The 22,167-nt window shown below is 39.9% G+C and overlaps 1 protein-coding gene across 1 annotated transcript in view; it reads right to left on the bottom strand.

Annotated features, from left to right (window-relative positions):
* The window catches only part of ARHGAP15 (Rho GTPase activating protein 15), a 702,765-nt gene that overhangs the window by 254,987 nt on the left and 425,611 nt on the right, over nucleotides 1-22,167 (bottom strand). The gene's annotated exons all lie outside the window — the stretch shown is intronic.

Below are 22,167 nucleotides of genomic sequence, written 5' to 3'. Positions count from 1 at the left end.
CCATAGCTCCCTCCTTTATGGAACAGGACTCTGGCCCTAGAGAAAGAAAATGAACACTCTGCCATCGATTAGGCAGGGATGACTGAGTAAGTTATAGTCTCTCTGGGTTTAATTTCGCTGTCTATAAAATAATGACTAGGAATTAAGAAAACTTCGATGAATTAATGAATCCTAGTGAATTGGTGTCTCAGTGTTTGAGAAGAAGTTTATCAACAATCATCAAAATTATGATGTTGTTAGTATATTTAGATTCATTCAATGGCACAATGATATCTGAAAAAAGCAAGTTCCAGAAGATTTACCTTGAAGTGAATGTTTTCACATTTCTCCTGCCTTGAATTTGCCCTTCCTCTAATCTAAGTATCCCTTTTCTTTTAGGGCTCAGCTCAAATGGTTCTTTCTCCACAAACTCTATCCGGAACTCTTATCTCAGCTTTATGTCTCCTGTAACATAGATTCTTTGGAATACCAGTTTCTCAGGATGTTAATAGGCGATTTGAGGGGGAAAGCCTGTAATCAAAATGATTTAGCAACACTGGGTTAAACAAAGTTAAACAGGTTTCTTTCATGTGTACTTATTTTCAGAGCCCGTGTTATGCCAATGTGCACTGGGAATCTCCAGGCAGGACTGAAGGACGCGCCAGTTCCCAAACTTATTTGAGTAAGATCCTTTTATTTCAAAGGGCATCTCTCCAGACTAATGTTTCCGAGAACACTGTGTGAAATTCTAGCCTAGCTCTCTCATTTGGAACATGATTTATGCTACCTTGCATTGTGTATTTTCACTTATAATATATGAAATGTATTCTCAAAGCAGATTCTCGAGTGCTGCATTGCTTATACTGTTCTTTCAGTCAAGCACAGTTTTGGGTCCATGGTGTTCAATTTACCATTTTAACCACTTTTGTGTGTCCAGTTTAGTGGCATTAAGTACATGTGCACTGTTGTGCAACCATCACCACCATCCATTTCCAGAATCTTTTTAAACAGCAGAGATGTTGATTATTGACAATGAAACAAATATTTAGTAGGTTCAAGGACTTTCCATCTCGCATGCAATGAAATCTAATTCCTTGACATCACCTCCAAGGCAGTAAACAACCTGACTTTCCACCAATTAACTGACTTCATTTGCTTCCTCTCTCCTCTCTCTGCTCATCACTCGCTGCTGCCACTCTGTCTACATCACTGATTCTTGTCCATGCCAAGCACACTTCTGCCTCAGGGAATTTGAACTTATTATTTCCTCTATGTGGAAATCAATTATCCAGGTGATCAAATGTCACCCTCTTATTGTAGCCTTTCCTATCCACCTTTAAAAAAACTGGCAAGCCCTGCTGATAACAGATCTTCATGCTGCCCACAGCTTACTTTTCTTAGAGCACTTTACTCCATCTGACATATTAGATTGATATGTTTACTGGTTAGTTGCTCTCCTTGCTTAGAATGCAAAACCCAAGAGAATAAGGGCTATTCCTATTTTCTTTATTACTGAATTCCCAGTAACTCGACACTCTTTGGAAAATACTAGAAGTTCAGTAAATATTTATTGAATTATTGACTATAAGACATCATCTTTTTCATCAGTAGAAGTTTTCAAAAATGTAAAACATATTTTTAGCACAGTTGCTGTTTGTTGTTCAGTCCCTCGGTCGTGTCCGACTCTTTGTGACCCTGTGGACTACAGCACGCCAGGCTTCCCTGACCCTGTGGACTACAGCACGCCAGGCTTCCCTGTCCTTCACCATTTCCTGGAATTTACTCAAACTCATGTCCACTGAGTCAGTGATGCCATCCAATCAGCTCATCCTCTTCATTCCCTTCTCCTCCTGTCTTCAATCTTTCCCAGCGTCAGGATCTTTTCTAATGAGTCAGTTCTCCGCATCAGGCCACCAAAGTATTGGAGCTTCAGCTTCAGCATCAGTCCTTACAATTAATATTCAGGATTGATTTCCTTTAGGATTGACTGGTTTGAGCTCCGTGCAGTCCAAAGGATTCTCAAGAGTCTTCTCCAACACGACAGTTCAAAAACATCAATTCTTTGGTGCTCAGCCTTCTTTATGGTCGAACTCTCACACCCATACATGACTACTGGAAAAACCATAGCTTTGACTATATGGACCTTTGTCAGCAAAATAATGTCTGCTTTTTAACATGCTCTCTAGATTTGCCATAGCTTTTCTTCCAAGGAGTAAGCCTTTTTTAATTTCATGGCTACACTCACCATCTGCACTGATTTTGGAGCCCAAGAAAATAAAGTCTGTCACTGTTTCCATTGTTTCCCCATCTATTTCCCATGAAGTGATGGGACCAGATGAAATGATCTTCATTTTTTGAATGCTGAGTTTTAAGCCAGCCTTTTCATTCTCCTCTTTCACCTTCATCAAGAGGCTCTTTAGTTTCTCTTTGCTTTCTGCCATAAGGGTGGTGTCATCTGCATATCTGACATTATTGATATTTCTCCTGGCAATCTTGATTCCAGCTTCTGCTGCATCCAGCCCAGCATTTCTCATGATGTAATCTGCATTTAAGTTAAATAAGCAAGGTGACAATATACAGCCTTGATGTGCTCCTCTACCAATGTTGAACCAGTCTGTTGTTTCATGTCTGGTTCTAACTGTTGCTTCTTGACCTGCATACAGGTTTCTCAGGAGTCAGGTAAGGTGGTCTGGTATTTCTATCTCTTTATGTTTTTAGCGTAAGTGGGGGAAAATATAAGATTCAGCGTAATAGAATGGTAAATGATATGTTATTCAAAGGGATAGTCAACACAGATTGTGGTGAGACTTCAAGGAAATCACGATTGTCATCAATTTCTTAGGAAAGGTGATGGCTTGAGTTGAGAACAACTCAGCAAGTTAAGGCTAGAGCACTAATAATAATGCAATTTAATGTGGAAATGTGAGTTTTTGTCCAAGAGACAGAAAGAAGACAAGCTCAAAACACACATCAACATAATGTAGAGAAGTGGGAAATAATCATGAATATTTGCTTTGAATATCTGGTCTAGTAACAAAGATTCATTCAGAAACAGTAAGTCACCAACATAAGAAAGAATAACATAAAATATTATTTAAGAAAAATAATCCAGAACTTCAGATTTGATCATTTAAACTGGTCAAAGATTACAGAAAGGAAGCATTTTTATACAGAATAAAATCTTTTAATGATAGTCATGATTCAAATAAATTTCAGAAATATGTACCAAGTATCCTCTATAGTTGAAGCAATGAGTAGGCATATTAGGTTGTGATAAATATATCAAGAAGCTTATAATATTGTAGGGCTAACAGAAACATTCTGTTAATAAATAATAAATAGAATATATAGCAGGTATCACAAAAAGTACTTCGTGCAAAGAAAGAAGTTCTAAAGTATAAAGTTTTTTTCTGTCATTTAGTGCAAAGGTGGTATGTGGGAAGGGGGAGGTTGGGGGAGGATTTATGGGATGGAGATCATTCAAGAAAGATAGATTCTTGAATGAAGATGATGCTAAAGTCTGGAGAAAGGTTTCTTTCTTTACTTTTTTTTTCTGATAGGTAGATACAGGAATATGAAAAAGATGAAAATATTCTACTGTATTTACTCCTTCACTCATTCTGTTATTTAAAAGAAATCCTAAATGCCTGCTCTGTGTCAGGAGCTAGGAAAGGCACTGATAGCACAATAACAAAGACTCCTTTCCAATGCTCTAAAGTTTCTTGTCTAGTGGCGACGTCATATAAGGAAATAAGTAAGAACATGTCATCCTGAAGTATACTATTCCCAAGGAAGCACAGATCCAATGGGAACATGTTAGAAGGAGCACCTGAACAGCCTTGAGCACTCATGGAAGACTTCCCAGGGAAGAACTGAGTCCTCAAGGTTAAGTAAGACTTAGCTTGGAGATGTAAGGAAAAGAACAAACAGGGCATTTGGGGAGGATGAAGGAGAGGTAAACAATCAGCGACGAGAGAGTGATGAGAAGAATCATCTTGGTGTGACTGTACAAAGGGAAACATACACTTTTTCTTATTTAGAGAAAACTTCATCCAAGCCAGGCTTCAGCAATATGTGAACCGTGAACTTCCTGATGTTCAAGCTGGTTTTAGAAAAGGCAGAGGAACCAGAGATCAAATTGCCAACATCTGCTGGATCATGGAAAAAGCAAGAGAGTTCCAGAAAAGCATCTATTTCTGCTTTATTGACTATGCCAGAGCCTTTAACTGTGTGGATCACAAGAAACTGTGGAAAATTCTGAAAGAGATGGGAATACCAGACCACCTGATCTGCCTCTTGAGAAATTTGTATGCAGGTCAGGAAGCAACAGTTAGAACTGGACATGGAACAACAGACTGATTCCAAATAGGAAAAGGAGTTCGTCAAGGCTGTATATTGTCACCCTGCTTACTTAACTTATATGCAGAGTACATCATGAGAAACGCTGGACTGGAAGAAACACAAGCTGGAATCAAGATTGCCGGGAGAAATATCAATAACCTCAGATATGCAGATGACACCACCCTTATGGCAGAAAGTGAAGAGGAACTCAAAAGTCTCTTGATGAAAGTGAAAGAGGAGAGTGAAAAAGTTGGCTTAAAGCTCAACATTCAGAAAACGAAGATCATGGCATCCGGTCCCATCACTTCATGGCAAATAGATGGGGAAACAGCGGAAAGAGTGTCAGACTTTATTTTTGTGGGCTCCAAAATCACTGCAGATGGTGACTGCAGCCATGAAATTAAAAGATGCTTACTCCTTGGAAGGAAAGTTATGACCAACCTAGATAGCATATTCAAAAGCAGAGACATTACTTTGCCAACACAGGTTTGTCTAGTCAAGGCTATGGTTTTTCCTGTGGTCATGTATGGATGTGAGAGTTGGACTGTGAAGAAGGCTGAGCACCGAAGAATTGATGCTTTTGAACTGTGGTGTTGGAGAAGACTCTTGCGAGTCCCTTGGACTGCAAGGAGATCCAGTCAGTCCATTCTGAAGAAGATCAGCCCTGGGATTTCTTTGGAAGGAATGATGCTAAAGCTGAAACTCCAGTACTTTGGCCACCTCATGCAAAGAGTTGACTCATTGGAAAAGACTCTGATGCTGGGAGGGATTGGGGGCAAGAGGAGAAGGGGACGACAGAGGATGAGATGGCTGGATGGCATCACTGACTTGATGGATATGAGTTTGAGTGAACTCCTGGAGATGGTGATGGACAGGGAGGCCTGGCGTGCTGTGATTCATGGGGTCGCAAAGAGTCGGACACAACTGAGGGACTGATCTGATCTGATCATGTATGAAGCTTTAAGAGGAGATAAAGTTTGTATTATGCGGAGTCTTAACTATTAAGTCAAGTGGGCATTTATCTGAGAGCATGAAAATGTGGCTGATTTGTTATACATACGCCATTTCCCTCCCAACTTCTTTCATGTTTTAGAGTCCACTTATAAGACAGATTCTGATGTTCAAATGGTCTCCAATGACTTCTGCTTCCTTTGTAGCTTTCAGTTCAGTTCAGTTCAGAAGCTCAGTCATGTAAAACTCTATGTGACCCCATGGACTGCAGCACACCAGGCTTCCCTGTCCATCACCAACTCCCAGAGCTTGCTCAAATGCATGTCCATTGAGTTGGTGACGCTATCCTCTGTTGTCCCTTCTCTTCTGGCCTTCAATCATGTAAATTTAGTTAGTTTAAAATTAGAGAGTTCTGGTTGGTATAATGCAAGGGGATATGACTTGGGAAACTAAAAAAGAATTTTTTTTTCCTGATGAAAGGAGAGGGGTACATGAAAGCATTCTGTCTTTTTTCCTTCATGAACATCAACGTGCAACTTTGCAATGCCTGGAGCTACTCCTGCAATCTTGTCACCATGAGACAAGAAGTTTGCAAGCCAAAGCTGCTGCTGCTGCTGCTAAGTCACTTCAGTCGTGTCTGACTCTGTGTGACCTCACAGACAGCAGCCCACCAGGCTTCCCCGTCCCTGGGATTCTCCAGGCAAGAACACTGGAGTGGGTTGCCATTTCCTTCTCCAATGCATGAAAGTGAAAAGTGAAAGGGAAGTCGCTCAGTAGTGTCCAACTCTTGGCGACCCCATGGACTGCAGCCCACCAGGCTCCGTCCATGGGATTTTCCAGGCAAGAGTAAGCTACAAGGACCTGAGACCTCAGTGATATTGTTGAGCTTCTAAACCTGTCCTAAAACACTTTCTCTATACTTCTTATATATGAGATAATATAAACAATTTTTAACTGGATATTCTATCACCTGTAACCAAAATATTCATAACCAAATGGTGGGGTTGCGAGGCAACAGATCGTGGTGAAGACTGAACACAAAAGATCTGTTGAGAAGCTAATGTGGTTACGTATGCAGATGTTATGAAGACCAGAATCAGGATAGGTTTGTGGTAAATTTAGTCATCATTGAGCATTCTTCTCCTCTTCTCGGAATTAGATTTATACTTTTACTACCTTTGCCATCTGACTGTGTGGTGAAACTCACTAGAGTGGGTGACATTTATTTCCTTCATTTCACTGATAGAGGGCTTGCCCAAATGATTACTTTGGACAATGTAGCCTGTGTAGAAATGACTGTGTTTCAGTTCAACACTGAGGTCTTCAGACATGCTACAGATTTCTATGCTTGCTTCTCTGTTACTGCTGAATCAAGGTTTACCTGGGTAGCAGCTGCCCCTTCAGTCCGGGCTCCAGAGTAAATACATATAGCACAGAACTGAGGCTGACCCTTATTGAGGAGACAAGTCCAGTCAAACCTACAATGTAAAGCAGAGCGGTCCATTCAAGCCACAGACACATGAAAAATAAGTGCTTTTTGCTGTTTGCCACTGAGATTCTGTTTGTTAGACAGCAACAGCTTACTGATAAAGAATGATAACAGGAGACTGGAGTTTGGGTGATCTAAGCTATGCTGTGAGAATGAAAACAAAGAGACTTGATAGGACATGGAAACCAAAACTGGGGAGCAAATAAATAGAGAAAAAATTCTAAATTTAGCTAGAACGTGGAATTACACATCCATTTAGAATCAATCCTAAGATTGAGTCTCTTTGAAGAGACTCAAAGGAAATTTCTCTCACCTTAAAATTTAAAGTCATTATGTTTTATGTTATATTATGGCACTTCTTATTATGTATTCTCTACAGATCAATTCAAATCTATTTAATTCAATTCAGTGAATATTTCATGAGCACCTACCATATGCTGAGCACTGTAAAGAATTTGAAGATTGACATCCATTCATAACTATCTATTATATTCATAACTATCTACATGCCCACTGTAGCCTAGACATTGCACTCCATCCTGAAGATGCAATGGTGCATGAAGCATGATCTCCCACAGTCTGGGCGGAAGAATAGTTCTCACAATTATAATATGATGCAATTAGTGCTATTATAAGGGTGTTTATTAATAATAGCAAAGACTTATTGCATTAAGCCAGGCAAAGTTCAAAGTACTTTATTCTAACTTACTTGATCATCATAGTAATTGTAACACTTTGGTAGTAGACACTATTACCATCCTGATTTTATAGGAGTGGAAACTGAGGCAGAAAGATACTGAGTCATTTGCCCATAGGTACAAACCATCAGGCTCTAGATGAAAAAAAAAAAGATAAGGACCTAACTCAGACAACGGAGAGATGTAGTGATTCTGCGGATTTGCAGACAGGATGCAGGAGGTGAGCTAACTCACTGGGCAAAGAGGATTTAAGTTTTTGCTTGATTAAAGGAGACTAAAATGCAGAAACCTGAGGGTTTGGAGAAGAATCGAGAGAGTTGATATTTAGGAGTTAGGATGGGTAATTCAGAACAGAATGTTGATGAGAAATCAAGGTGAAATTAAGAGGTTATTGGTGATCATAAGGAAAATGGCTTTTGTAGAATGAAACTGAAAAGCAGAGGCTTTTGGTCAAGATTTGAAGGGAAGGTGAGAAGTAGAGACAGCAAATAGACTTTTTTCAGGTTAGTGATGAGGATTCACTAATTATAAGGAAAGACAGGATTTGGGGAGGGATTATGAGTGGGGTGGAGAACAGAACATTTCAATTGCAAGGTATTTTTGATTTGTTGATTGCCAGAATGCTCTAGAGAGGGTGAGGGGCACTCCTAGCTACTTTCAGTTGTTCTGAGGCCAGAGGTGGGGGAGGTGCATTACTGCCACTTACTGGGTGGTCCAGGTAAGTGCAGGCAATCCCTCATGGGGAGAGAAAACAACCCTTCCCAGATTGCCAACAGCGCTCTGGGGAAAAAAGAGTTGATATATGTTGAACTTCATTAGACAGGAGGGAAATGATTGCCTTCACTGGTTACCACAAAGGTAAAAAAGAAAAATAATCACCTCATTTATATCCTGACTTTAAAGTGGCTACACTTAACCCAGTAAGGCTCTGTAGAAGGACCTAGTCTTCCAGGTTAAAACAAAAAGTGAAAGTGTTAGTCGCTCAATCCAGTCCCACTCTGTGACCCCATGGATGGTAACCCACCAGGCTCTTCTGTCCATGGAATTCTCCAGGCAAGAATACTGGAGTGGGTAGACATTCCCTTTTCCAGGGATTTTCCTGACGCCGGGATCAAACCCGGGTCTCTTGCATTGCAGGCAGATTCTTTACCATCTGAGCCACAGGGTAGCCCATACCTTCTGGGTAAACCTGATTAAATTAACGGTTGTCATGTGGCCCAAGCCGGGTCAGTGCAAGTTTCCCTACAAAAGTTTTACAATTGGGACGCTACAGTCTGAGGTGGTATCAGGGATACTATCTGCTCCAGGGACACTGAGGGGCAAAGGGAGCCGTTTGGCGAGATGGCTATGTGCAATGAGTGAGTGTGCACAGAAACGGATATGCAGAGGGAGGTGAATGAAGCAGAGACACCTCAGCTCCTCACTTCCTGATACTTATATATGATGTCATATATATACCATATACTGCTGCTGCTAAGTCACTTCAGTCGTGTCCGACTCTGTGCGACCCCATGGACTGCAGCCTACCAGGCTTCTCCGTCCATGGGATATTCCAGGCAAGAACACTGGAGTGGGTTGCCATTTCCTTCTCCAATATACCATATACATGATGCACCATATATGGTTGCCATCGGGTGCATTAGAATTAGAAGGCACTGGGCTTCCCTGGTGGCTCAAACAGTGAAGAATGTGCCTGTAATGCAGGAGACCCGGGTTCAATCCTTGGGTCAAGAAGGTCCCTTGGAGAAGGGAATGGCTGCCTACTCTAGTATTCTTGCCTGGAAAATCCCATGGACAGAGGAGCCTGACGGGCTATAGTCCATGGGGCCACAAAACCACAAAGAGTCAGACCTGACTCAGTGACTAACACTGACACTTTCAGTTTAATGCAGCCAAACAAATTTGGCAAGAACATGGACATAGCACTGTCCACAATGTTCCAAAAGAGGACTTACAATCAGAGGAGAAGGTGCCAGGATTGGAAATAACTCAGTGAGACCCACTGGTATAGGTGGCGCTGGTTAGGATGAGTATGTTGCATGTCTACTGGTTTTGCTGGCCTTGGAACGATTCTTCTATCCTCCAGTAAGAGCACTCTGGTTTTCCTATGGGGGTGATACTTTCTCATATTGCTGCCATTTGTTTTGAGTAGTGCTGACCCCACCAGCTCCAGCTCTAGCAATAAACATGCACTTCTTCCCTTGGCCACAGGGATATGAACATGTGTTCAGATATGAACACATGATCCAAGTGGATCTGGTCTCACAAATCCTGAGGGCTTTTTTTTTTTTTAAGTGCTACTGGGAAAAAGGAGCCCTCTTTCTGTAGGAATTGGTAAACTATGAGGATATGAATCTGAGCTTCTAGAAGTTATGCTGCCAGCTTCTGGGAAAACATACTGGAGAATTAAGCCAACAGATTGGAAAAGAGAGCTGAGGGATGGAGGAGATAAAGATTTGATAGCATTTTGTGCCCACAGGTCCAGTCATGGTTGAAGCTATCCTCATCTCTTGGACTTTTCAGGCAAGTAGTCCAATTAATTCCATTCTTACGTTTGCAGTTTGAACAAGTTTCTATCAATTACAACTTAAAAAAAAAATGACTGCAACATGAGCTTTTAACATTACATGGTGAAGTATATAACGTGGAGGAGATGATGATACACTTGAAATGACTTTGCAAAATCAAAAGTGCTAAGGAAGTAAATCATAGAGATTTAGCTAAGACATCATTGTACAGTTTAGGGGTTATTGTAGGATTGCCACCCATCTGTAAATCTGATTTCAGAGTTTGATACACCAAGGAAGACCATTAAATTATAGGAACATGTTTGAACCACAGAACCTTCTATCTTGAAATTGTGTGGGGAAAGGGGGAGGAAGAAAGAAGGTGTTTTGTTTTCCTGGCAAGCACTGATGACCTAGCTTTTGCCCCCTAAACACCCATGCCTGCTATCCTGGCACAACGTTAAAGATTATTTCTGCTTTCCCCCTCCTTATGGCATTCCGAAAAAGGGAGCAGTCCTGGAACCCTGAGTTCCCGGCTCCCCACCTATAGTTCCATCTGTGGGCTCACTGGTAATCCTTTCTTCCTCTCTTAACAACTTTTTGTATTTAGAAAACACCTCTTGCTAGGGGTGCCAATATTTTTGGAATGTTCTGCACATGCCCATGGCCTTGGCTGGTATGATCATTACATCTTTGTTCTCCTGCTTCAGTGCTTGTACCAGGGGTGGCAGGCAACACATTGGTTGGAGAAAATCCATTTTCTGTAATTTTTCTTTGAAAGCATCTTTTGGTGAGAAAAACAAATAGACCTTCCACATGACTGCACTTACAAAGCATGTTGTTTACATAATGAATTAGAGTTTAACTAGAGAATGGTGGTTTTTAATCTTTAAGCACTCAAACTTTTGACCGATTTAGTTAGTTCGTCAGCATAACCAGGTTAAGTCTCCCAGATTACAAATTAGCTTCATTCTCCCTCATCTCTGCTATATATTTTTTGACAAATTATGGAAAGAACAGCCAGTAATGGGATCTTTGTCAGTTAGATTCCAAATGAATCAAAACTACGAGGAAAACTACTCAATAGAGGCAGTTAAATGTTCAAATAATGTGACGGTGTTATCATCATTTATGCAGGGGAGACAGTCTCCACATGCTTTTCAAAATGATGTTATTCTGCTATCAGGAGAGAGGCTCGTTGCAGCTACTCTAGTAAATTTTAAAGCAGAAAAACAAAGCCCATAGAACTACACACATGAAATAAAGAGAGGAAGAGAAAACAATAATAAAAAACTGAACTGTTCAAACATTCACACACACACACATACACACATTGGAAAGTTATTTTGGTAATGAGGTACATTCATTGAAGATTTGGCTACAATAGAAAAGAAAAAGCACTGTGGTCATCTTAAGCAAAGAAAAATTTATTCAAATGATGTCAAAGGATGGGGGTAGGAGGAAACTCAAAGAATTTACTGGGAACCAAAAGTAATTTTAGAAGGCAGAATACTAAAGAGTAAAAAGTAATAAAGAAGGTGAAGTGCCAAAGAATTGATGCCTTTGAACTGGAGAAGACTCCTGAGAGTCCTTTGGATAGCAAGGAGATAAAACCAGTCAATATTAAGGGAAATCAACCCTGAATACTCATTGGAAGGACTGATGTTGAAGCTGAAACTTCAGTATTTTGGTCACCTGAGGCGAACAGTTGACTCATAGGAAGAGTCGCTAATGCTGGGAAAGATTGAGGGTAGAAGGAGAAGAGGGCGTCAGAGGATGAGATGGCTGGATGGCATCACCAATGCAATGGACATGAACTTGGGCGACTGAACAACAACAAAAGTAATTTATAACTGAATCATTTTGCTGTATATCTGAAACTAGCACAACATTGTTAATCAATAATGTTGCTGTTCAGTCACCCAGTCATGTCTGACTCTTTACAACCCCATGGACTGCAACACACTAGGCCTCCCTGTCCCTCACCGTCTCCTGGAGTTTGCCCAAGTTCATGCCCATTGTACTGGTGACATCATCCAGCCATCTCATCCTCTGATTCCCTCGTCTTCTGCCCTCAATCTTTCCCAGAATCAGGGACTCTTCCAATGAGTCAGGTGTTTGCATAGGTGACCAAAATACTGGAACTTCAGCTTCAGCATCAGTCCTTCCAAAAAGCATTCAGGGTTGATTTCCCTTAAGATTGACTGGTTTGATCTCCTTGCTGTCCAAGGGATTTTCGGGAGTCTTCTCCAGCACCACAGTCAGAAGATATCAATTCTTTGGCACTCTATCTTCTTCTTTATGGTCCCGCTCTCACAACCATTATGTGACCACTAGAAAGACCATAGCCTTGACTATACAGACCTTTGTCAGGAGATTAATGTCTCCACTCTTCAACACACTGTCTAGGTTTGCCATAGCTTTCCTGCTGAGAAGCAATCTTCTGATTTCATGGCTGCAGTCACCATTTGAGTGATTTTGGTGGACTGCCATCTATGGGGTCGTACAGAGTCGGACACAACTGAAGCGACTTAACAGCAGCAGCAGAGCCCAAGAAGAGGAAATCTGTCACTACTTCTGCCTCTTCCCCTTTTGTTTGCCATGAAGTAATGAGGCTGGATGTCATGATCTTAGTTTTGGTTTTTTTTTTAATATTTAGTGTTAAGGCGGCTCTTTCACTCTCCTCCTTCACCCTCATCAAGAAGCTCTTTAGTTCCTTCACCCTCAAGAGGCTCTTTAGAATAGAAATCAACTATATTCCAAATTAAATAAAATAAGTTAGATTAAAAAAAAAGCAATTTATGAATTCCTCAAAGAAATTACTGCAGGTGAGGGGCCAGTCTTAGAAAGGCTTAATCCAAAGTTCTCAGGAGAGCCAAGAAGTAAGAAAAAGGAAATACAGCAGCTGTCTTGCTGTCTTGTGACTTTGAGAGGGACAGGATGTCACCCCCCCCCACTAATGTCCTAATGACGTCTGTTCATCAGTTACTCAAGATTTGAAGTTCTAATAGATGATGTTCAAGTGAATGAGATTTTGTCTAAAAAATGGGTTGGAATGAGAAAAAATACAAGCCTTGTAGCTTCCTTAGTCGGTAGCGTTCACTAGGAAATTTTCTCCCTCTAAAATGCCACAGACACAGGCAGATCATTTCCCAATAGGCTGCTGTAAGGACACGGCAGTGGCTGATGGAGGACAAAAATAATATTCTCAAGATGGGTAATTTCAGCAATTTAGGTGATTTCATCCTTTGACTTTAAACAGTAAGCGACATGTAGTTTCCCTTTGTGAGTAGGTTTCCAGACCCAAACTTTTAGATTACTTATCAAGGAATCCTATCTCTATTCTTATATTTTCTCTACTTCCATTCTTGCATTTTTCTTTTCCTTACCTTTAAAATACTCTCTATATGAGCCCCCATCATATAATTCTCCCACAACTTCACTGAGACTTTTTGAAGAAATACGTGATTTAAATTAAGTACTGTAGTATTCTGGTGGCTTATGTCTTTGAATTAAGATAGAGAGAAATATGTTTAATGCTAAAACACTAGCACTGAATTTAATATATGTTTAAGAGTTTCAGGAGGTACTGAATTATCTTATAATACCTCAGGGCTTTGATTAAAAATATCAGCTATTGCTTTTTATTACACAGATATCAAAAGTTGCACTGATTCTCTGCTGAGTCTCTTAATATAAACTGGAAGTAAATCTCTCTCATTGCTTTGTTTACTCATGATTTTTTTTTTTTCTCATAAGTGGCAAGTCCAGGAAAAAGCTTAATTATTTTAACTTTCAAGTAGTTTGGAATCTAAATAAATAGGAATTTTAAGTATATACACTTCTGTGTATGGTTCTTACCACATGTTTGTTCATATTTTTGTATCTCATCTGATCTAACAGACTTTAAAGTCGCTGGCAGAAAATAATAATGTCTACCCTGGAAAGACTGGCCTGGAGGAGACTGATCGAGGCTCTAGGCAGAAGACCTCCCCCAACAAAGGAAGGTTGGGATCTGGAGCTTCCAGTCAACGTTGGATAGTTGCTTCAAAGGTAGCACCCTTTGACAGGATCAGCCAAAGATGAGGGTCAGAGACAGACTGGCTGCCATCCAAACAGTATGGAGGGTCCTTCCGCAGTCCTTTCCGTTTTCCCTCCTCCTTTTCTTTTCAGGCTTTCAGCAGTTACACTCTCAACCTCAAACAAGACTTCTATAAAGCGTCCTCTGGCCCTTCCTTTTAAGCTGCCAAACTCTTATTAAAAATAGATCTCAACTCCATTTGATCCAAGTAATGCAATGTACATATTGGTGGGTCCACCAGCCAGAAAGACACCTTTATCTTAAATGAACAGTTTATTAACTCAAATATAACAATGAGTATACCTTTTTTCTTTATTTGTCTCCCTTAGGCCAATCTTTGTCCTATACTTCTTTTCTGTGCTTACCTAAAAGAACACATACACACACACACTCCACCATATGTGTGTGCACAGAATCACAACACAGAGAATGGCTTGACCAAGTGGATATTACTGCATTTTTATATTCATCCATTCAATCAATCCATCCCTGAGTATTTTTCAATGCCTGAAGAGGATGGAATAATGAATAGGACACTCTCTGTCTTTACACACTCTGTATGTATATGGGAGAAACAAGCACATACGCACATTAATATATCAGGTGGTGATAGGTGTTATGAGAAAATAAAGCATGCCAGAGAGATAGAGAGCAAGAGAGAAGTGTTATCAGAGAAGACTTTTTAGAGGTAATGGCACTGAGCAGAGACCCAAGAAGTGAAGGCACGGGCCATACCAATATGTGGATAGAATATTTAATCAGAGGAATAGCAAGTGAGAATAAGTGGGGTAACTTGGAGGAGCAACAAGAAGGCTGGTGTGACTGAAGTGAAATGATAAACAGGAAGTATGGTTGAGGATGAAATTGTAAAAGTAGCCTAGTGGACTTAGCAGGTGGAACCCTATAGGTCACAGGAAGAAAAATACATATGATTTTAAGTATGATTTAAGTAATTGGAAATTACTGAGCAGGGAAGTTATGTAAAGTGATTTATGTTTTTAAATAATCTTTCTAGTTGCTATGTGCAGACTGTATTTAAGAGGGTGAGGAAAAGAAGCAGAGAGGTCAGCTAGAGAGCTGGTGAGATAGTTCAGGGAGAGATCATGGTCTTAGATAGGGTGGAAACAATGGAAGTAAATAAAAGTGGTTGAATCGAGAATACATTTTTAAGGTGGGATTTGCTGATGAGTGTAGATGGGACAGAATAGCAGGGAGAGAGACCCCAGCTGGCAAATAGCAGAGACATTTCCTGGAGTTGAGAATACATGGTAGCTTGGGAGGCAAGGAGTGCTCTATAAAACTGTGAGATGGCTTACCAAGCATCCCAGGAGATGTCAAATAGATGTTTGAATGTGCAAGTCTGGAGTTTCAAGGGTCTGGAGTTTGAAGTACTAAGTTTAGAAAACCTATCATAGGAATTTGAAACTACAGGGCTGGAATATTTCAGCCCTGGAATATTTGAATAGTGCTCAGTAGTCTAAGAAGGAAAAGGAAAAGAGAAGAGAAGATCAAAGACTTAACACAGGAGTAGCCCAACATCTGGAGGCTGGTGTAAGGGGCAGTCTTCACTAAAGGAGCACCCAGTGGCTTAAAAGTTTCCACAAGAAGGAATGAGAAATTGTAAATAAATAGGAATTCTAAAACCACTGAAAGATTTCATGCCCTCCGTTCCTTCTTTCATACTCCCTTTAAAGCAGAGTGAAGTTAAGATGCTCTTTAGTCCACCAGAGACAATTCATGGTCTCCTTGGAAGGTATTAAAAGTCTCAAACAATGAAATTATAGTGTGGAGATAAACAGAAAAGAGGACTGATTCAGAATGAGGAAGACAGAAATGGCTTTATGGAGTTGGTAACTTTGAGCTGGAAGACTAAAAATGAATAGAAGTTTACTAGGCAGAAGAAGCTAGAAAAGAATATTCAAGGTGAAGGAAGCTTTATACAATAGAACAAGATAAACAAAATTTTTCCTCTTTCCTATAGAAATAGATGTATTTCTATTGCCTCCTATTACATTCCCTTCTGGATGCCAAGTAAAAATAAGTGAATAAGTAAATGAATGAATACATGAATAAGTGAATGAATGGATATATGAATAAGAGAAGACAATGTATATAAAAAAGTGACTTTTATGTAATGACTGTTTTATGATAACTTGAGTATGAAAGAAATGTATTTCAGTTTAGTTTGCATTAATGCACTTTGGATGATCAACATTACCAAATTTTGCTTAGCAAAGGCTGATTATTTACATTTTGGGTTGACAATATTTTCTGTTTTTCCTTCGCCTATCATCATTTTATTAGCATTACTGAGGGGGTCTATCAAAGGAAAAGGGAATAAAATTTAATGATGTCAAACTTTGCTACTTTATCCCTATTTGTGTACAATTTATGTTTGTAAACTAGAAAACTGTCCATGCATTGAAACATGTAGAATATCATGTAAGAAATGAGTTGCCAGTCCAGGTTCGATGCGCGATACTGGATGCTTGGGGCTGGTGCACTGGGACGACCCAGAGGGATGGTGTGGGGAGGGAGGAGGGAGGAGGGTTCAGGATGGGGAACACATGTATGCCTGTGGCGGATTCATTTTGATATTTGGCAAAACTAATACAATTATGTAAAGTTTAAAAATAAAATTAAATTAAAAAAAATATATATATATAATAAAAAAAAAGAAAAAAAAAGAAAACTGTCCATGGAGCTTAACTGCTCAAGCATACAACTTATTACAATTACTCTGAAGTCAGTACTTTTATAGATTAAGTTGTCTACTTACTTCACTTAGAAGGAACTTCACTGGGGTTAAAATTACTATGGAATCAGTACTTTTATTTCTGCTTGAGTGATGAGGATAAGAAGAAAACTTTATACATGAAATTTTTTCAGATATTTGATTGAATTAAACCTAAATGATGTAATAAAATTACCTTTTAGCCCATAATAATAGGGACTAAAGCTGGTAATGTCATTCAGTGATTGATAAAAGTTGAAAGTTTCTTTTAGGGTGGAGAAGGTGTGGAAATTGTGACTCACTCTGGATTAAGTAAAATCTAGGAAATAACACTGTACTCCTCCTAATATCAGCATAGATTTGTTAGAATCCCAGGTGATAAGACTTCAATTTATTTGCATGAATGCATAGTTCAATAAGAAAAGATTTAAATTTAGTTGGAGTAAAACTGCTTAATGATTTCAAATATTACTTGTGATATATTAATATAATGGGTTTGAATATCTATAATGGAGTCTCTTTCATTTGGGTCTTAAGGTGTTCTCACAGCTACTAATGCTGAGTGCTAGGTACATGCTGAAGTACCTAAGAGGAAAGCACTTTAGGTTAAAAGCACTTTCTCTTCTCAGCCTTGGGTTAAAAGCTATTTCAGGATTCTGTTAAAGGCATTCTTCGGTCCTCAGCTTCAGCTTAAAAGCAGCTTTGATGAAAAGTGCTTTGAGGCAGGTAAAGGATTTGATAATAAACCATATTAAGAGCTGGGGAACGGTGTGGTTCTGTGGAAGTGTTGGCTAGCTCCGTGGAGGTGTGGTGTATACCCTGTGCAGGTTTGCCTGCTCTCTGTCGTACTCTAATTATTTTATGCAAAGAAATTGAAAAACATTTCCAGGAATGTAATTGGAGAGAAGGGGTTAGGAGCCCAAATTAATAGGCCATGATGCACACATTTACGAAAACATGTTGTCTCTTTTGGGGCTTCCAGTCAAACATGGTGTGTATTTCTTTCTCAGCCCTTACTGTAGAAAGTGACTTTGCACTAACATTTCTAAAACAGCTTATCCTGTCCCAGGGCTGTCCACAGAATTCAATAAATAGATATCTCATTGGAAGATGGGCTTCCTTGGTAACTCAGAGGGTAAAGAATCTGCTTGCAATGCAGGAGACCCAGGTTCGATCCCTGTGTTGGAAAGATTCCCTGGAGAAGGGAATAGCTACCCACTCCAGTATTCATGCCTGGAAAATTCCATGGACAGAGGAGCCTGGCGGGCTACAGTCCATGGGGTCACAAAGAGTCAAACACAAATGTGTGACTAACACTTTTCACTTTCATTGGGAGATGCACTTTGCATACAGTACATTTTCTGGGTTTATTTCATACACTTCGGATTACTTTTCCAGCTAACAGGGCCTCCCAAGGTGGGACAGGCATAATTAAAGATGAAATGGTTGGGTCTACCAAATGAATTGGCAGAGTGATGGTCACTACCCAGATGTCTAATTGCAAGTGTTAATATTTGTTGGTGAAAACACCAACAGTCTGTTTGAGAAGTGGCTTGCTTGAGAAGGATTTTGAGCTTGTGGAATCAGTGGGAATTCTCAGAGATGGAAGAATGCTTCATGTATTCTAGCTGATCCGAGTTCTGTTGAGAAGAGGGCCTCAGAGAGAATGGAAAGAAGCTAGTTTCTCACTTTGTGAGATTCAAAGCCTAAGCACTGTTGCTTCAGGCCCTAAAAAAATCAAATGAACCATATAGTTGTCTGGGAGCAGGGCCGTCTTCTGGATTGCTCTGGAGGCAGAGTAAAGCCAGAAATTCAGTGGAAGCAGAGGGATTGCAGCCCCTGAAAGGTTTTGTAGGTTTGGAAACTTCTGGACAGTAAGTAGGCACTGAAGCAGTCATTGATCAGAAGACACTGGCTGTCTGTGGCCATGACAAATTGCCTTCCTTGGCCAGTTTGTAGGCGATGGGATATCAAAGAAGAGGAATCAGAGAAGAAGAACATGAAGAGAGCAGTTCTCCTCAGATGTGATATACTCCAGGAGTCCCAGAGATAGCTAGGGAGACATTGGAAACAGAAAGGCTGAATTGTTATGATGATACAGGTGGGAGTCAAGACTTGTGATATTTGCTACCTATGAAACCTTGCTACCTTCATGTCATTGTTACTTCATTCACAGTAACAGGTTGCTGGGACGTGGCCCATTGAGGTTAAATAGGAATTAAGTAAAATTAATTTCATAATGCGGCTTTCTAATATAATCAGTCCTTCACATATACGGGGATGTAGAACCAGCAAATACAGAGAAATGACTGTACTGTGGCATTTTACACACAGGGTTGTAGCATCTTCAAATTTTGCACCAATCCTTTGTGGATAGTAAGGGATAACTATATGTATTTCCATTGGACTTTTCAAATGGAGCCAAGTTGGCGAGATATGGACATAATTTTATTTTAATATAGAATACTTCTTTCTAGGCAGTGTCTAATTTTCAAGAAAGGAATCTCACCTTACACATCTTGGTGGGCCCAACATCCAGTCTATCACTTACCAGATGGTAGGTCCTCAATATATGTTCATCAAATAAATACAAAATATGTAATGGTACTGAGTGAATAATAACATTGCTCATAATATAAAGTACAAGGTCCTTAGCCTGGCCCTATGCAAACCACCTGCCACCATGACTTATTAAATCCTTTATATTTCATCCAAGTCACTATTACCCATGCTTTCCTACAACTGTATACTTTGCATGTCTCACTCATTTCTTCTCATATCCAAAAACTTTAAGGTTCAGTTTAAGGGCCATAGAGTAAAAGAAATAGTAATCTTTCCCACTTCTTTTTCCACTTGTAATTTTCCCAAATCTATGACCTGAATCTCCCTTGAAGCAATTGACATTTGATATATTATGCCATATTTGTTGTGCATTTTCCTCCCTCACTCATTTCTTGGGGGATTCTGCTTTATGAAACTTTGTATCCTCTTAGAAAATAGTGATTTACGAGTATGTGTGAGAGTTAGACTGTGAAGAAAGCTGAGCACCGAAGAATTGATGCCTTTGAACTGTGGTGTTGGAGAAGACTCTTGAGAGTCCCTTGGACTGCAAGGAGATCCAACCAGTCCATTCCGAAGGAGATCAGCCCTGGGATTTCTTTAGAAGGAATGATGCTAAAGCTGAAACTCCAGTACTTTGGCCACCTCATGCTAAGAGTTGACTCATTGGAAAAGACCCTGATGTTGGGATGGATTGGGGGCAGGAGGAGAAGGGGATGACAGAGGATGAGATGGCTGGATGGCACCACCTACTCGATGGGCATGAGTTTGAGTAGACTCTGGGAGTTGGTGATGGACAGGGAAGCCTGGCGTGCTGCAATTCATGGGGTCGCAAAGAGTCGGACATGACTGAGCGACTGAACTGAACTGATGCGTAGGCAATGTAAATAACCATCAAAGCATAAAGAAATGCAAGCAGAGTTCTTTAGCCTTGTTATTGGATACCATAGTACATAGTGGATAGGATGCTCCACATGTTAGTTTTATTAACGCAGTCTCACAAAAATCTCATCATATTTTATCTGTTTTGAAATTTTCAGAATATCTACTCTGCATCCAGGAGAAGAAGCACATACAATATGCTCTGAGATAATAAGAGAAGAATTAGGAGTATAAGAATGAATAGCTATTACTTGCTATGTTGATTATTCTTTATATAGTATCAACAATCCTAAGAGGTAATATCTGGAAAGTGTTAAGACAGCAGATTTCATTACTTTGCCCTAATTCACAAAAAATAAGCAGCAGAGCCAAGACAGACTTCAAATCTAGTTCAAAATTCTACCATCTTTGTGGCTTAATGACTGCAATACATTGTTTCCCTGAGTAAAATAGGTTACATATAGCTCTTTCAAAAATCACAGGGAGAGTTGGTCGCTATCATCTCATCAGTTCACACCACATGCCCCCAGACCCAATGGGGGAAATAGTCTTTCACATATTTCATTATTTCAAGTGTTCTTTATATACTTAAATATCATACAAAACTAAGTACAGTTTTGTGTTCAAGCACCTCTCTTTCCCAAGGATGCACAGCATTGCTGCATTACTTGTTAGATATTCTTGTAGTCTAGGAGTCTAGGCTGGTGATAATGGAGGCAACAGGCTGGGACCTTCTCCAGCAAAGGATGCTTCCACCACCCCTAACCACCAGATGGTACGGCAAATGGATTAGCACAGACTCCATGCAGTGGGTCTCAGTTGAATGTCTACCATCCAGCTCAGCAGGTGAAACTGGAGCTCAACACACATATACATGGCAGCTTCTCAGACTCTTGAGTTAGAGAACTGCATCTGGGAGACATAAGCTTTCTCTAGGCATTCGGTAGTGTTCTTACTATAATAACTGATTGTAGGGACAGATGGCTTTGGATGATCACTGGGAAATGTTTTCCACTAGAACTTTACCCAAAAGTACTTACTACCTTCTCCAGAATTCCTTAGATAAGCTGTCCCACCTCCCCAACTGTCTCCAATATGCTATTTATTCTCTACGTGGTATTAGTGCAGGGTTGTGATCTTGTTTTCCCCCACCATCTACCTCCTGCCCATCAATCCTTTCTGAGGCCACAGTTCCCTGGCCAGATTTTCTGCTTTCCAATCTGTCCTCCACAATGGCAGTTCGGGACAGGCATCTTACTGATAAAGTGCCCTGGTATGTGGCCCCATGTGGTCATATTTGGAAAGTTTATATATTAATACCTACACTATATTGCCACCCTTGAAATACTTTCTCCATATTGCTGTGGCATCTTGAATTGAACATAACTTCCCACACAGATGTAAGTAATTGTCTTTCCTTGTGTGTAATGGACAGTGTATTTCTAACCAATATTACTTTTCTTCAAAGATTATTCAATCATACTTTTAAAATGTGATTTTTCTGATTAAAGGGGCATGCATACAAGTGTATACATGAATAAAAAACCTTATGTTAGAGAACTTGAGATATCTGACATCATTGAGAATCCTGATTTTGATGAAAACAGGGTCTAACCTTGCATTTTTTTTCCTCCTAAAATGTTTGACTTCTTCAACTGGTAATTATGTAAACAGATTTATGACCAAAAAGCACTCTCACTTCCTCTTCTGACATGTTAATTGTTTCTAAAAAACATTAAGTGAGGTCCTGTCAAATTCTTTACATAATATTGAATTTATCCTATGCTAATTACTTTTTAAGATAAAAAAATTGTACCATGCTCAAGGCCCCAGTACATTTGAAATGTACAGTCACAAAAGACGTAACCATAATGTTATACTGTTCAGAGAAGGAATGTATGAGGTGGTGCAATGATGAAGGAATCTGGGGGAATAATAGCTTTTCT

This window comes from Bison bison, unplaced genomic scaffold, assembly GCF_000754665.1.
Source record: "Bison bison bison isolate TAMUID 2011002044 unplaced genomic scaffold, Bison_UMD1.0 scf7180017864330, whole genome shotgun sequence".
NCBI classification, from domain to species: domain Eukaryota; kingdom Metazoa; phylum Chordata; class Mammalia; order Artiodactyla; family Bovidae; genus Bison; species Bison bison.
This window is presented reverse-complemented; position numbering and strand designations above follow the sequence as displayed.